The 17735-nt window shown below is 40.9% G+C and overlaps 1 protein-coding gene across 4 annotated transcripts in view; it reads right to left on the reverse strand.

Moving 5' to 3' along the window:
- FAT3 (FAT atypical cadherin 3) overlaps positions 1-17735 on the reverse strand; it is a gene marked incomplete at both ends in the record, with an annotated part of 305089 nt that overhangs the window by 186055 nt on the left and 101299 nt on the right. The window lies entirely within an intron of this gene.

The raw sequence follows: 17735 nt of genomic DNA on the forward strand, positions 1-17735 counted from the left end.
TGCACATCTCTACTCTGATCCACTGCACATGTCTCATCAGGAGTTGCTGGTATTTTCTGTGTGCTGGCACCTGAGCAATATTTTGGAAGCCTCAGGCAAACTTCTCTTAGATTCAGACATTCCTCATATGCTGAAGATGTGCCTCTCCTGGAACAGCTCATCAACTGCACTATAAAGTGTTTCTTCAGCTGTAGCCTCATAACAATTAATATAAGTAGAAATAGAAAACCTAGATAAAAGTAACAAGAAGGATTAAAATAACAAATGAGAAAAGGTGTGCTGTGACTTTTCAGTGTGTATGGCAGTGAATTCAGAGTATGGTGTCTCTTTATCCATATAGAAATCATCCTCTATAGTGAGGTCTCACTGAACAATGAATTTTACAAAGCTGTTTCTCACAAATGAGAAGGGCTAAAATTGCTCTCTACTGACATTTTGGCACCAGATTACCAGACCACCTTTAATGTAAAACAATTCTAACCTTTCATCTTACACTTGCAAATATCCTTTTTTTTTTTTTTTTTTTTTTTTTGCTGGTAACACTAAATCAATTAGTTTTAATATATGACACTCCTTTCATGCATGCTGTAGTTTCTGCATTGAAACTCATCTGTATCCAGAGTCCTAGCGCTTCAGAACATATTTAGCTTGCTGTGTGAAAGTGATGACCTAGAAAGTTTGCTTTCCAAATTCAGATGTCCATAGAGCTACAGCATGCATTGGAATAAGGCAGCAAATAGGAAAAGCACTGTATATATTGTGACACAATGATTTTTTTGAGTGCCACAGGTTGGGCCTGATGATCTTAAAGGTCTTTTCCAAGTTAAACAATTCTATGAGTCTCTGACATAGCTGTCTTTTCACAAAATCAATGCATTTTAACAATTAAATGACTCATTTTCTCTCATTCAGATTTTGTTACAGAACGCTGAAAATCCTGGTTTGTTAAAGAACCCCAAAGTTTACACTGGGTGTTAAAAGACTGTCCAGAAATAAACTGTTTTCAATCGAAAGGTCATGGAAATTGAGGTCTCCTTCTGTTATTTGAAATAAAAGAGGGGAAATGCTTTGACACCTCCAACCCCCCCCACACACATGCTATCTCTTCTGCAACAAAGAACAGACCACCTACTTTTTATGACTGCTAGCACAACTGCAACGACCTTCACATCCAGATGTCTTAGCAGAAAAAGCCTCTAAAACATACTTAAAGTGGAGCAAAACAAAGCAGGCATGCTGCTTGTGATGTGTGCATGTGTGGCAAGGCACCACACTGACAGACACAGCTGCAGTCTGCGCCGTGAACCTCCTTCACCTTGCTGCTGAGACATTAATCAGGCACTTCAGGATGTTTCGGTCAGTGTCAATGCCGGGGAAATGAGAAGCTTGCCCTTTTGTCCAACTTCTTGCCTTGAGAGACATCTTCACCAATTATATCCAGGGGCTAGAACTGTGTATGATTTGTACAAAGCTACTTGACAGCATAAAAAATGACCAATAACTCACAGAGTTCCCTTCCCCGTGGTTTACTGTCTCTTTATATCTTGTTCAAAAGTACTATGCAAAGCTCATAGCGTTCATCATTATTCCACTTCCTAACAGGTTGCTGTGGCACTGAGGAAAGCTACCCAGCATGCTCTGAAGCTGTGCACTTTGTTCTTTATAGCCCCAGAAGTAATTCTGATCAAGAGGAATATGATGCTGGGACTCCAGACCTAGGAAGTCATTTTAGGCTTTAATAGAATGAAAGGACTGTTCTCAGCATGCCAAGGCAGAGCAGCTGAAAACCACATAGGACACTGCTCCACTGTTACCGGCACAGCCAACCTGGAGAATTCAGAAACCTTGAGGCTGCTCTGATCAGAAAGAGATTTATAAAGAAATGTAAGCAACAGAAGAGATGGGGTGGGCAGATAAGCTGTCTTCTCCCTTTGATTTCTGATTACAGTCTCCTGGACCTCACAACATCAAGTTCAGCAGATGTTCCTCATCCTACTTTTCAGGCCCTTCTCCACCACTAACTTCCTTCTGCACCAACATGGGGGTGAACTGAGCCTGAGCCGGATCTCTTACGCTGCATCCACTGCAAGTTCACAGCGCTGTTGAGCGCTACCGTGCTGTTTGTGGACAGTTTGGAGGATAAAAAGCTTCCTCTCATCCCCCATAATGAGCCTTCACCATGACTTCCCACGAAACCCCATCCTCTGGCCTTCTCTCCATGCCTGTGCACTCAGCCAAAGCCGAGGCATTTCCTATGTGACATCTCTGAAAATGCGGAACTGTGATTTCAGGAGCCTGAGGAACTGTAGATTGGGCAGTGTTTGGCTCTCAGCCTATCTACCTGATGCCTCCAGAGCGGAATCTATCCAGGCTCTGCAGTGTCTCTCATGGCAGGAGCTAAGTGCTGACTACCTGGGGAGCTTCAGCAGGGTGTGGTTTAAAATTCTGACACGCACTTCATGTGGGAATGGCAGAAGGTGCATTAATGAATACAGCCCAGAAGTGAGGACAGCCAATATAACACGAAGCTATTTGTTTTGTTGCTAGAAAACCACTGTGAGATGCCTGGCAAGGCTGAGATGCAAGACAAGTGCCAAGCAGGATTGAAGTTTTATGTAGTGTGCCTCCTTGGGCTGGAACAGAGATTCTCCCTTGATAGGGGGAGAACAGTCCCTGCTGTGGAGACCTCAGGGAATTCAGATGAAGGCTGGGGCCAACATGATCTGCAAAAGCATCAGCAGCACAGAGCCCTGGAGAAGCCCACAGCCTATTCATACACAGACAGCTGCAGCAGGGGCAGAGCAGGCTGAGCAGGCACAGACCCAGGAAAACCACCCAGCCTCATTTCAGGAGATCACTGTGATATACAAAATGTACAGTGCTGTTTGTTCACCTTCAAAGAAAGAGATTAAACTAATCAATCTGTTCTTAGAAATAGCTAAGTGTTCCTCTTTAATGCCTGCTGAATAGCAAGCACTTGCTAGAGCCCAGAGCATCTGGGGAGAAAAAAATATTGAGACCCTGATTTAAAAAATGCCTGGCAATTTTATCTGCTTCAATACCCAAGTGGTGTATGTTTGCAGTCGATTAGTCATTACAGATCACTTTTCAGCCCACATGGCAACAGTTGCTTTTTTTTTTAATCTGAGAACAAGGCAAATCAATCCTGAATGGTGAAATTAAGCTCTAAGTTTTTTATGTCCTTACAAATATGAAACTGTCTGTTTTCTTGTAAAAAATACAGCTATATATATCTAGACTATTATGATAAAGGTTAGAAGTTGTGATTAAAATAGTACTTTAAATCTTTATTATTATTATTTTGAAACAGGAAAAGAAAAAAATAAAAGGCCAACTAAAACCCCCACCAATTCCTGTCACTGCATTCCTCTCAGTTTTCAAGTCTTATCATTATGTAGTGTCAGAAGAATATTCTTTCTCTGGACGCTGTCTTACTGGGTTCTGATAAGACAATTTAAGTAATAACCAGATTTGCTATGTAAATGAAACCTTGGTAAGTCCCACAACCATTTTTCTTCTCTGTAACCTCTTCAGAAAGATGGATGCTCCATTTTACATTTTTCATTAATGCACCAAATCACAGGAGGTTGAAAAGGTTAAAGATGTTTAATTGTTACTAGATGGTAATCAGTCAGAAATTACATTCTAGCATGTAGCTGGCTGGCAAAGATGTCGTATTTTCAGACACACCCCTCCTAATTCTTCCTTTCCCTTTGGAATTTATCATTAAACTGCATTTCTCTGTCTCACATGACACATTCAGACTGGAATCAATCTGAAAAGCCAGATCTGAAAGTTCCTTGCCATTTCTTATTTTCTGAGACCAAATAAGGAAGAAACCTGCATGACTTTGGTGGCAGAGACCAGCTTTGCTATTTACATCATTCGTACTAAGACAGCCCTAAATGTGGACCAAGACTAATTGTTCCAGACTCAGGACAAGCACAAAATGAAAACAAGCCAGATGCCAAAAAATAAATATAATTTCACACCTCTCTTTTCCTCTCTCTTTCCTGAAAGTGTTGCCAAACTGGGCCTAGAGGGGAAAATGAAGGAAGGGTAAAGAGATTTCTCATGCTGCTTGTCCTGTGATGCCCAGAAGTGGTGGGAGACAGGAGACAGATGGAGGGCAATAGAGATGAAGTTTTGGCAATTCCTACCCCAAAATCTCTCCCTGCTTTTTATCTTCTCCTAGTCTGGATCTACAGATCCTACCTCCCATACTGGCAGTGAGTTTCCAAACAGCCAGGTTCCTTTTCTAGAACCTTCAAAGACCCACTCACACCCTCCAAATGAAGTCAGAATGGGAAGATCTGCCCTCTCTGTCCTTTCATTACAGGGGCATTCTGAAGAGGTTTTTTTAAGTTTCTGGTTTATATATGCTTTAATGCAACTTGAGAATTGAACAGTTTATTAGTATTTCTTATAAAGAACAAGTCTGTATCTTATTGGAAATGTTAAATGGATTGGTTAATGCATTTTTGAAAGGTATTTAAATGCTGTGGTATAAAAGATTAATGTAAAAATCTAAATACAGAACAAACTGAGATGCTGCAGTACAGACACCACAGTAATTCAGGCACCAATTTAAGCGGTAAATGGTATTTTTCGATTACCTTTCATCTGCCTTTGTTAACAAAAAAAAAGGAGATAATAGGCACAAGAGCACAATAGCTTTGAAAGCCGAAAAATACATAAAAGGTCACATAACTGGATGGAAAAAGGATGTTTTGAAATTTCCTTTTCTCCAGACAATGAGCAATACTACAACATCTGCAAAACTCTCTGCGACTGGGCACGAGCTCAGGTCCTTGGGCAGGCTGGCAGCAGCACAGGGAGGGGAAAGCTTGGGAGCTGGCACAGCACCCAGACGGCACATCCCCATAGAGAGAGGAGCTGCCTCAGAGGTGGCAGCTCAGCTACCAGTACCAGGAATCCTGTCCTGTGGGTGTGGGCCCTGGGGAGGCAATGAAATCCCCATGCTCCCTCTAAACACAGGGATGATCACTGGTTGTCTCAAACCACAACAGCTCTTTCTGGTGTTGGAGCCTGCGATAGCAGGGATTGCTTCCTTCTGAAAAGCCAGCAGACTGAGCTGCAAGAGGTGAGCGCCACCCAAGAGTAAAGTCACAGTGAAACTTGAGAAAGTAATCACAAAAATCTCTGTCTGGAGTCAGGTGCAGGGATAATCCAAATAGTATCACAGCAGCCTTTTGGCACGGAGCAATATAAAACCAGGCAATGGTAGAAACCAGAGGACAAGGACAGGTGTCCTGAGGCAAATCCCCCTGTCCCCAGCCAGAGAGCTCTAAATGCAAAGATCTCAGTGAGAACAGTGGACAGGTGAGAACAACCTGTCCTGTCATAGAGCTGGGGACTGGAAGACGACCATGCTGCACTCTGAGCTCCCCAAAAGCTGCTGAAGATGGAGCAGCAGCAATGCCAAGTGTGACTTTGACTCTGGGAGTTGACTTTGGTGATGGAGAACATTTCCCCTGAATGCAGATTGTGTTTCCATGAAAGCCAGTGCCGCAGCGCACTACATCCTTCTAAACAGTATTATTAAACTACCATAATAATCACCCTGCTCTTCAATCCAAGGTCTCAAAGCACATTACAAGCAGTAATGAAATAACTCACACAAGAGAAGAAGGGGATCATTACTGCTGCTGCTCACAGTCATAAAGTCGTGCTTTCAGACACAGAATTTCATTGTGAGGACCGAGCGCATAAGTGTCACCACATACTTCACTGCCAGTTATGGGTCCTGTCAAGGATTTGTCACTGCTTTCCCAATGCTCTGCATTTAGCCAAAGTCTTGAGACTCCTGGTAATTACAAGAGACTCAGCTTTCATTTACAAGAAACAAAATGAAAACAATCCCCAGAAAAAAGCTGTATTTGTGGATCTGAAGTTTGAAATCTGTTCAGTCTGCCCTATACCAGAAGGCAAATGAAAACAACAAAAATGTATTTTCTTTTTGTGCTTCTGATACTCCCATTCTCTTAGGGGCTGCAACTCCTTCTGGGGGCTGAGTCAGGCTTTCTGTCCCTGTGTGGGCACCTGCCTTTCACTGCCGGCATGAAGTCAGCGGGATGGGGCAAAGTCCTGGCCTCTGTGCAGGGGAAGCTGCTCCAAGAGACACTTCCAGATCATGCACAAGCCTTATGGCAGAGCTAAGGAGGGAATCCAGGTCCTAATTACCCCTCATTTCAGGTTAACAAGGAAGTGTTAACACACAAGCGAGTGAACTGTCAGCCTGCTAGAGCAAACACTGCAGCATCTTGTGATCCCGACTCATAACTGGAATTCAGAGGAGCAAAATTCTAATTTGTGACTCTCCCCCCACTTTCCTTCATGCAACTTAAGCCAAGCCCTCACCCATGACAGCTTGTTTTCCAAAAAGACAACTACTTATGATCTATTGGCTCCTGTGACATTAGCAAGGTCTTGCCAGTGGGTAAGGAAGCCAGCATCATCCTGCTCGTAGGACAGAGGCCATGAACCGCATGGGAGAGCACCGAGGGGCAGCAGGGACAACAGCACCTGCCATTCTGGTGAGCAAATAAATGTGCTTGCAGTGCCTTGGTGATGGTTCACACTGGACCTGTTCTGTGCTATGCAACACTGCTCATCATCTGCAGCTGATAAACCCACACTGGTTGGGCTCACAATGCGCATGAATCTGTGATCAGTGACAGCAGAGCAGAAACAAACTGGAGTTTCTAAGAGCATCCACTGTACATTCTGGAAATACCAGAACTTGGGTCTACATGTATTTTTCTGCTCTTTAAATACATACTGTGATGTTTAGAAAGCTTACATCTGCCTAGGCTCCTTACTCCAAAGATGCTTCCTACATATTTGGAGACAACACCAGATTTTCCATCTTTTGACCACAAAGGAAGCATCAAAGGGGATAACTGCCCCCAGGCCAAGAACCTTCCATCTCTAGCCATAAAAACAGTGGGGAAATTTGTCCTTGAAGAAGTGGAGGGATAGCCATGGCAGGTGAAAAATGGCTAAGCCATATGCATTCACTTCCTACCTACAGCAAAAAAAAAAAAAAAAAAAAGCATCTATCAGCTTACTGTGGGAGCCAGTGCCACAAGCAATAATTTTTGTGAACAATAAGCTGGAACACCTCCTTTGCTTCATTGGCAGTTGCTGCTGCTCATGTGGAGAAGGTCCTCAGAGCTACTTCATACCTGCCTCTGCACCTGACCCTGGTTTTTCCTGCATGTTTCAGACCTGAGCAGGGAGTACTCTGAAAGTCACGTTTAGACTGTGACCACAAATGGCTTTATGGAGGCAGAACAGCCTGCATAGTTCTACATGTAAGTCAATGACAATATGGCACCAATTAAATCAGTGTTTCTTTTCCTCTCTGCATTAAAAACTATACTGTCGTTAATTAATTAATAATTGGATTAATGCATAGAAGCACTTGCACAGGGAGAAATTACTGGGGAGTAAACGGTTTTTTATTCCAGCAGAGAAAAGTACAAAGAAATCTAATGGCAGAGAGAAGAAGCAGACAAATTCAATGAAAAATAAACAAGACATTTCAAACAATACAAGAGATAACCATCAGGGGAAAAAAAAAAGGTCTTGTAGCCTTTAAATTGGTGTCTTCCTGGAATACAGGCTTTAGTCAAACACCAGTAAGATACCTCAGTGTAGGCGTAATTAGGTGATTTTCTATCATGTCTACCATGAAGGGGTCAGAGCAGGTGCTATAACACCCCTCTGACCTAAAGCCTATGGATCTGTTTATTCACTGTCCTGTAACACTGAAAAACCTCCACAAACACTCTGCTTCCATCTCTAAACCAGAAAATATCACAAGCAGGGAAAAGAGAGGAGCTCTCATGCACTATGCTAGAAGGTCTAGGAAAAAAAATCACATTCATCAACAAATACATACATAAAATTAATTACATTACAATAGTGAATAGAACAATAGGTTGAAAATTAGTAATACAATATAATAAAAAAAATGGAAAATAACTATCTTAAACTACTTATTTTTTCTTAAAGTCAAAGTAATTACTTAAATCCAGTAAACTGGACCCAGTAAACTGCCACTCAAGTGGCAGAGATTTCAAGTATTTTTTTCTATGTTAAATTATAATCCCTTTAAATGGAGGAGGTACATACGGGGGGAAGGAGGTCTTTAATACTCATGACATGATTTATGGTCAATATGCTGAAAGGCCACAGAAATCAGCTCCAACTGTTACCTTAGATGAGAATTTGTCTCTAATAATTTCAAATGAACCTGGCTAAATATATTTTCTCATTTCACACTCAGACAATCACTAAGGGTTCAATCCCACACCCATCTGCAGCAATGGCAAGAATCCCACTGACTTCACTGAAAGCAGGATGAACCTCTTTCCTTGAGGGTGTTACATTTATAGCCCATTTTTTTCAAAGTATTCATGATACAAGAGTGAGATTTGTTTTTGTTTTTTGGTGGTTTTTTTTTGTTTGTTTGTTTGTTTGGGGTTTTTTAATTATTACATTAAAAGAGAAATTGAAGTTGGGGTTCTTCTATACCAGCTCTGAGGGAGACAGCCTGCTGCATGTGCCACATGCACAGCACTAAAGCATTCAGTCCAGGAGCCATGTGAGGAGACCACACCAAATCAGGGAAGAATGTATTTGCACAGGCATCTAAAATGGATTCTCAAAAGTCACTTCTAAAAATCATTTCCAGGTATTTTTGGTGATTTCACCGGGGGTCGCCGTGTCATCTATCCTACAAATCAGTTTTGACCGAATGAAAGATTGCAACACAATTCAAGGTGGGGAAAGGATAAACTCTAAAGTAATAAGATCAGACTGTTACTCATTTAGAGTACTTTCACATCCTGACAGTTTCTGGGGAAGATTTATCTTGTCCTAACAAAATAATTTCTCAAGTGCCATGGCTCAAGTGGACCTCTATGAAAGGCAGGGCTGAGGACTGGGTGCCAGGCAGCACCCTGCATTTCACACCACCAGCACTGTGGACATGGTGATGCAGGGGGAATGCCACTCTTTGGAGGCTGGAAAAAGTGACCCTGCAGTGATTCTAAACCACAACAGCATGGAAAAACTAGCAAATCTGAACAATTCAGTCTTACCTTAGGAAAAAAGAAGTACGTGCAATTTGCAATTGGAATTCAATGAACATTTTTGGAAAAGACCCACTTATGAAGGGCACTTAATGGGCTCTAGAAATAATTTCTAAGACACTCACAGTTTTATCTGTACCTTTTCTCTTTTCAAAAGTAACTGAATATTCAAATGCACGTCTGTATTTTAAGTGCAATTTCTAATTGCATGCACAATTTCTAATCCATCTGTTTACTACATACTGTAAATGCCTGTTGTTCTATATGCTTGAATAATTATTGAAAATTAAATATTGTAAACAGTCAAATTAATTTCTCTCAGCATACCAAATTGCAAGAAGGCTGCAAGATGATAAAATATTACATGCCCCCAGAAATGGAACAAGTCACTCCTACCCCACACCTCGCTGGATGTGCTTATTGATGTTTTGTAACAGGTAAGAAACTTTTTAATCCAAAAATTTGTAACAACAGTCTGAAAAGCTCCATCACACCTTGCTATCAGTGAGGCAGTGTTTTAAAAGGAATGCAAAGCTGTGACAGAGCAAGAAAATCTGTGTCTTATGTGAGGCAAGTTGGTGCTAATGTTTTCTTATTTTTATCCTGTTAGAATCAATATAGAAATATATATAACAATCTTTTTCTTTTGTTGATTTATTTATAACATTTCACAGCAATAATGGTATTCAAGTAGCCCAGAGGAGAAAAACATGGGACAACACTGTATTTGAATATATATTATCCAGTCCCAGAAGAGACATGGCCTCTCCTCCTAGCTCTGTGCAAAACAGAGCTGTGCCAAAAAGCCCCTCTACTGCTATGGCAACTTTGTGGCTTAAACTGTGTTCATTATTAATTAATAGGTTTTTAAGCCAGATCAGATCATCTGTTTTGTGCTCCTGGATAATAATGGTCAGGGAATTTTGTCCTTTGGCCTCTGTGTCTGGACCATAACCTTCGAATAGCACCTTTACAGCTACAACTATCTTGAGCTAGAAAAATAAAACTCCTTTTAGTCTGAATTTCTCTAACTTCACTGTCTTTTATGACTTCTGTATGTTAGATGAAAGAAAACCTTCATCATAAATTCTGTCTCCATGCAGGCACACACAAACTATGAAGCCACAACCTCTTCAATTTTTCTTGACAAATTACACAGACTGAAATTCTTCAGCTCCCCATGGTATGGTAGTGCAAATTTTAGGTTAAAAAAAAATGCACTTGAGAAGCCCAGTGATGTGATCCTTTTAAGTACATGGACTGACACAGGATCCAGTCATGCTTAAAAAGAGATGAGAATTTTGCTCTAAATGTCTGACTCTGTCATTTAACATTCAGTCCCTCTGCCCACACAGGCAGACAGGTGAAGAAAAGGTAAGATTTTAACCCTGGTACACCTGTCTACATGCACATCATTACCAATGAGAAATCAAGTATTCAGAGACCTTCCTTGGATTCTATTCTGGCTGCAGCCAGCAAATGCCTCTATAAATCCCCACTTCAAAACCCCTGGATCTCCAGTGTAGGAGGAAGGGATGGGGATGCCCCATTAAGTATTTTTTTTAACTTTGGTGAGGCCAGCTTCTCCAGACTATAAAGGAATTTCACCTTCCAGGAGCACAGCTGGACATCATGTTTGAAAACTTCAGCCTTTCCAGGAGACTGTGCCCTCATGTCCCACTCAAAGGGCACTTTAACCCTTCTGTTGTAAGACTGCCTCTGTCTTTCTTTTCTCATGAAAACAGAGAAAGAGAACAGGGGAAAAAAGACCTCCAAACTTACAGACGTTCCAATAAAGAGAAAAAAAAAAAAACAAACACTTTGAATGTCTTTTTGCTGAAAAGGAGGTGGCGGAAGGAAGTGGCGGAAGGAAGGAAGTGGCGGAAGGAAGGAAAGAAGGGTCAAAACTGAAACTCACCAGAACCAATCCTTTCAAATCTGTGTTAAATTTTGGAAGAAAAATAATCTATATATCTATATCTATATATACACACCTCAGAGAGAGGGAGGGAAATCTTTCCATAGATACAGATGCAGCACACACACATATATATAAATATATAAATATATAAATATATATATATATATATATATATATATCCTGTATCCTATTTGGAGCCAATCCCTTGCAGCCCCTCCCTGCAAGCTCTGCAAGAGGCTGGGAGCAGCAGTCCCAGGATGAAGCCCGTGGCACACAAGGGCACCTTGCCAGCCCGTGTCCAAACTGCCCCATGCTCCGTTTTCTACAAGCCTGCTCCGCACTCCTCCGCACACCGAGAGTGCCCAGCAACAAACTTAGCACTGATCAATCCCGCCTTGGTTTTTCTGACGCATCTCCATCTGCTTTTCCCCATCTGTTGTCTCAGGCTCCCCCTAAACTGCGAGCTTTTTCGGTGTAGCAACCATCTTTTTGCTCCACTCATCCTGCCAAGCGCGGCAGGGTGCTGCCTCGCGGCTGCAGCTACAAAGGTGCCACAAGATTGCAAATAAATATTTAAAAAAATAAGTTGCCGTTTCAGCTTACCAAAAGGCAGCACAGGTTTTGCTTTTCCTGACAGAGTTCTCAGGTATGAATTTTTTTTTAGTTATTAAATAATTAAAATAAAAGCTCAAAAGAAAATCCACAAAAACTTGTGCAAAAAAACCCCAAACCAGAAACAAAAACACAAAACCAAACCCAACCTGAACCCCCACAATTTTTCTTACTTTTCTTTCAGGACTCAATATACTGAAATTAAGGTATCTTGAATATGTGATTCTGGGTTGTTTAGGAACTATTAGAGGTGGGGATGGACATTCATGATGACAAAAGCCAAGTCCATACACATAGACGGGTGAAACAGTTTTGGACATGCAATATTTTGTGTTATGCAACTGTCTTCCTACAGTCCCTTCAAGAAAACAAGTATTACTTTCTTCATGTTTTCATCTCCTTTCCTCATGTTTGTTTATAAGCAAAAATAATGTCTCTCTACATAGGAATCTTCCCTTCTCTGAAATTTTTGTCTTCCCATTAAGTCTTAATTACTTTCTCAGTGCTGCACTTCTGTTGTTAATAAGGCAGTAAAGAGATTAGAGTTATGCTTTGCAGGGTGTTTGTAAAATCACAGCCATTTTGCACAATGACTTCAAGCAGAAAGTAAAGAGAAGTTTTGGAGGTGGAGAGGAAACCTCCTCCCACAGGCTGAATACAATAAAAAGTCCTTGAGATCCTCCCTGCTCAACATCAGGCTGCAGGAGGAGAGATGCACCGACAGATCAGAGCTAAGCTTGGGAGCGGGGCATGAAGCCCCCCCATGCAGCTGACCAACAAGGACTGTATCCAAATCCTGCCAATTTGCTGCTCTGATGCTGAGCTGTGCATCCTTCTTAAAGGAGTCTGTCCTGTGCAAGTGAATCCAACCCAAGCCGAGGGGTTTTCACACATACAAATGCAGGGCACGGGCGTGTTATTGAGTCAAAGCTGCAGCTCACCCAATAGACTACTCAAGTTAATTCTTAAGCATGTGTTTGCCTTATTTTTCTTCCCTCTAATGCACAGCATTCCCTTAATCAGTTTGGATTACATTAAGTGTTAGAAGAAAGAAATAAAAAAACCCAGAGAAATCCCCTAAGAAATTACAGACTGACATAAAAAATATCTCAGCATCATGTATATCTAAGCTTTTAATACAGTCTAACATTTTTCCATCCATGCAGCTACTTTGGGTAATCTTGTGTGTGTTTATTCTCTGTTTAATTAATCTAATTCACACCTACTCAATAAATTAAATTTAGCAGCAATTATTCCTTGTGTCATTTGCAGTGCATTCCCAGGTCGTGTCTCAAGAACTGCCTCAGACGCAGAATAATAAGGACAAAGATTCTTCATCCCTGTTTGCCTCTCCTAAAGGATCTATCTGAGTGGGCTTACAGCATTTCTTCAAAAATTTTTAAAAAATCATCTCATTCTTCTATGAACAAAAATACCTTCAATATGTTTGAGCGATGACAGCACCTTTCCACAGTAATAACTTCTTAAGGATGCGATGGTCAAATTCTCAGGTGGCACAAACCACATAATTCAGCTGAAGACATAGCACCACCAGCACGTGTGCTTCTTTAAGCAACTTTTGTTTTAATACTGCACATTTTATTACACAGAGTCTGTGAATAAAATGAAGGTCAGAAAATACAAGCATATGGTGAATGGAGCAAAATTAATTATAGCCAAAATATTCTCTTGCAGAGCAGACTTACATTCATCTTTTGGGTATTGTGGCTACATTAAAAACAAAGTGCATGTGCACTGCTGTTCATACGCTGTTGGTAAGTTAAAATTCAGGAAATAATACTTAGTTTTCAAACCAAATCCCTTTAAGAGCTGCAAAGCTACTTGCTAATTACCATATAAATAGATCACTGCAGCAGCAGCAGCACAGATTCTTTGCACGCAACTCATCCGACACAAATATTAAATTTCTCTTAGAAGGCAACAAACCCACAGCATGTCATGACATTGACTTATATACACAGAAAGCAATGAGGAAATGTTCCTGCACAGAAAGTACAAGCAAATGTAGTATTGACAAAGAAAGAACATGATTATAGTAGGAGACTTGAGTGCTCTGGGTTTGCTTCTTTGCTCCATGACAGCTGCAGCATGAATGCTTAGGTTCGTGCCTGCACTAGGCTGATGGAGAAGGGGGCTCCTTCACCCACCCAAAAGACAAGAGTCAGCTCTGCCCTTACGTGCCCAGGTTCCAACAGAGCCATCTGATACTCCCTGTCCCTGTGAAAACTCTAATTTTTTCTCTCCTGTGGGCAACCCAGGTTTGCTTTTGGGCAAGAGAGAAAGAAAGGCCAGGAAGGACTGAAAGGCAGGGATGGGAAGTGGTGGGCTAGCTGGGAACAGGAGAGGAAACAGATTCTACCGAGGCTCCAACACGCCCAGGTAAGTTCTGTACACGTGGCAGAAAACACTGGTGCCAGGGTTGCCTTGCCTTTAGCAGGGTAGGATGGGCTGGACCCACGTCATAAGGGTTTGCATTACACGTGGCCATTGGCTTTGAAGGCAAATTAGGACCAAATTTTTATTGCTGGCATTGGATGAGTTAGCTGCTTCCTTTGCATCAGTTCCTTGCTTGTAAAAAATTAAAATTGGCCCTATTCTACCTAACCGAGCAGCATGAAGGACTTAGCTACCACAGGGGGAGAAACCAAGCAGGAACAACAATTAAGGAAGGAGAATCCACATGACGATCAACGTAAAAAACCAAGGTGACAAGAGCATGGCCCCATGTAAAGAGTGTTTTTTAAAGATTTCACTTCAGAACTCTTCAAGCTCTGTAGAAAGCTGCATATAATGTGAAAGCTGTGATTAGGGGGCTCTTCTGATATTTAACCCCCAGATACTGCTTTATTTTTACACATGTATGTCTCTGGTTAAATTAAGCTCTGTGCATGGAGACATATGGCAGCACGATCTGTACAATTACACAGATAAGGTCACATACTTGACTGGCAACAACACTACTAATTTCAAAGAAGTTGTGTCAGTCTTCCCAGCAAAAGAAAAACACTCTCATTAACATAAGGGGAAGGGGAAAGGAAGAGAGAGTAATTTCACAGACAATAATTATCTTTGGTTACAACAGTGTAACTCTGATGGAAACAGAGTCAGAAAGAAAAAGGGGGAAAAAATAACACAATCCACTGTTAAGCTTAATTTTTGAACAGACTAGTTAAGCTGAACTGTGAGGTCATGAGGCTTTGGGGGTATAAGAGGTGCTGACACAATCTCTTTCTGCGTGATGGAAGACAAAGAATTAATAGTTGGTGATTACTGACATCGTTATGGCTTATGCAAACACACCTGCCTTCCCAGTTGCCTTCTCTTTTTATTTCAATTTCTGAACTTTGTTATTTTTTTTAATACCCACATGCAGCATAGGTCAATCTAATTCTCCAAACAGGAAATATCACCATTTGTACCAAGGATCCCATGTTAACTAAGAGTAAAGCAGAACTACATTCCTTGCCTCTAACTTCCAGTCCACTAAGAGATTTTAGAAATTCCTCACAAGAGGTGAAACATTACTCAAGCCACAAAAAGTGCCTGATCTAAGAAGACAGTATTCACTGCAACTGAGCAAAAGGGGAAAAAGCTGATTTAATATTATCAGCTTGGGATTTGCAGGGTCCAAGATCACAGACACCAGTACTAACTTTGACTATTGAGCAAAAGATAAACAGAAGTTACTTGATTGATTAAAAAGCAGTAGGAAATAAAACAGAAAAAAGAACCCCCTCAAATACCCCTGTCCCAAGCTTTCACCTCTACTAGGCTAACATCACAGCTTTATTTTCCTCCCTGGCAGCTCCCTCTCCAGACCCCTGCTCCTGCACAAATGCCACGCTCACAGGCTCCACACCTCAGCATCCCTAACTCACCAACCTAATTCCTCCTGCCACAGTTCAGACTTGGATCACAAGCAATTACTGTAACACAGGGACATTTGCTGATGTTATCATAATGATGTATGGCAGGATATGACAAGCATCCACAGCATATGCATTGTGCACACATTTAACAGGGCAGCTACTCAGTACTTGTGGTACAATTTCACCCAGTAAGCAAAACTGTGCTTCTGCCATTGATAATAATTCTAACAAGAGAATTTGGCTACCCAGAAGTGAATGGAACAGCCCTATTTAAAAATTAGTGCAGGAATAGCACAGTCTATTAAAAAGGTGATTTCTTAAACAGTTCTGCCTAGCCATGACTTCTGGAAATGTACAAATAGAGAAACTGAACTGACAGACAAGGCAGAAAAATGAGTTTCACAGCTATGCTGATAGGTGAATTACTTCTGAATAGGCAGAAGATATGCTCTGCTGATGTTTGTAACAATAATAAATGACTGATGTAATGCACAACAACGTTGATTTATGAGATCAGTGGCAAAATTGCTGCTGTTCCAGAATTGGTGCTGGGACAGGAAAGAAAAGGAGATGTCTGGTTATTGGGCAGCAACTTCTTCCATGAGAAAAAAATGCTGTCCCACTGGCCCTCGCCATGCTTATGCCCTCCAGACACAAGTCTCTACTGAAGCAAACAGGGAGTTCAGATTAAAAACTGGTGCTGCACTGAGTAAGTGAGGACACAATTGTCCAGTTAAGGCAACGGGAATACTCCTTAAAGTTCTTACTGGGAAAGAGGGCAAAAGAAGTCATCATGGGCATCTAAAGAAAGGTTAAAATTTCTATAAGCCGAGTACAAATCTGCTGATTACAAAGAAATGGCATTTATCTTTAAATGTCATTTTAAAAGAGGCACTTGATACCAGAGACATCCAGCAATCTCAACCATATTCAGTGCTTCATGAATAAAAACCCACTGCTAGCAGGAATCAGGTCTGTTCAAGAGAAATGATAAAAATGGATTTATTATTTTATTAATAGCAGCATTACTGTAGCTGCAACTGCGGTGGCACAGCTCACACCTTTATCCTCTCCACAGATAACATATACAGATTGCGAAGGAAATTGCTGCCAGGCAGGAAGGGAGGAGGGAAGAGACCTGCTGGCTGAGCCCGAATTTTGTCATTTTCAGTAGATTAGTGGTCTGGCCATTAGACAATACTTACTTAGTCTAAAATTCTTTTATATTTCTCTTCATCCTACTGGGAGTGATGCTTCTCTTTTTTTTTTGTATGCCTATGATTACATGACTGTGAATGCACATCTATTAATGCCAAGATGCCTGAAAAATCAATAGCTTGCATTTCCAGAGCATATTTGATTCCCAAACTGTCTACTATGAATTAATTAATTTACAGGACAATCACATAAGGCAAGAAAATACTTCCACTTACAAAAAACAAAACAAAAAACCCCCAAACAAACAAAAACAACAAAAACAACAACAACAACAAAAAAGAAATAAAAAACCATGAGGTGAGGTGACTCAAAGTCAAAAGAAGAGTTTGAGTCCCTGCTATGCTGCAGCTCAGTATCTAACTGAAAATTTCCTCTGGGGAATAAACATGCCCTGGCAAGCAGATGGACTTGATTTACATCCTTCTCCCTATTTTTTTTTTTTTGTCTCTTTTTTCTTAATTATTACTATTATTATTGTTATTATGACAAATTTCTTAATGCAGAAACTTTGTCCAATATGCTGTACAGTGCCAAGCCCATTTATAGGTCCCACTGAAATTAAGCACACAACTCCAATATCCATGGTCCTTTGATTTTCCAGCTGTTAACCCTGGGCTCAAACCACTGGATATATAATGTCTAGTAAAGAACAAGCATGCCAAAGCAGAAATTAAAGCTTTTAAAATGCTCCAAAGCTCAATTTTCAACAGTGAGTGCATTACAAAGAAGTCATTAAGAGCCACACTTTTTAAATAATAGAGAAGTGAAAGCAAAGAAAGTAGATCATTTAGTGTGTGTTGATACAACATAAATTACAGAAGATGGAAGCCAGCTAATGTGGTAGGGGAATTACATTAAAAAATTCTGTATTAGTTACGGTCACACATCAGTGATGGATATATCAGGCTGGACTCTGCAACTGTTGGTGAATTCAGCATTTGTAGAGTGTTC

The sequence above is a fragment of the Fringilla coelebs genome (assembly GCF_963513975.1).
Source record: "Fringilla coelebs genome assembly, chromosome: 2".
Lineage (NCBI taxonomy): Eukaryota > Metazoa > Chordata > Aves > Passeriformes > Fringillidae > Fringilla > Fringilla coelebs.